Source organism: Merops nubicus, unplaced genomic scaffold (assembly GCF_000691845.1).
Source record: "Merops nubicus isolate BGI_N331 unplaced genomic scaffold, ASM69184v1 scaffold32586, whole genome shotgun sequence".
Taxonomy (NCBI): Eukaryota; Metazoa; Chordata; class Aves; order Coraciiformes; family Meropidae; genus Merops; species Merops nubicus.
In genome coordinates this window covers 1-234 of record NW_008617490.1, presented here as the reverse complement: position 1 = coordinate 234, position 234 = coordinate 1, and positions in this window count along the sequence as shown.

Here is a 234-nt window from a genome sequence, read left to right as displayed (position 1 = left end):
TGGTGACGCAGGTGAGGTGTCTGATGTGAGTGGTGGTGTGGGTGGCCGGGCCGGTATGGGCGGCAGGGGCACCACGGTAATGGGGGTGTGGCATGGCATGGGCAGCCCCAGGAAGGCGCGGGGCACTGCTGGCGGGGTTTATCGTTTTAATTGCTGGAAAGGCAGGAGGACCAGGGCAGAGGTGAGCTGGGAGCCAGACTCGAGCAGCTCTGGAGGGGCATGAGTGGAGGCGAG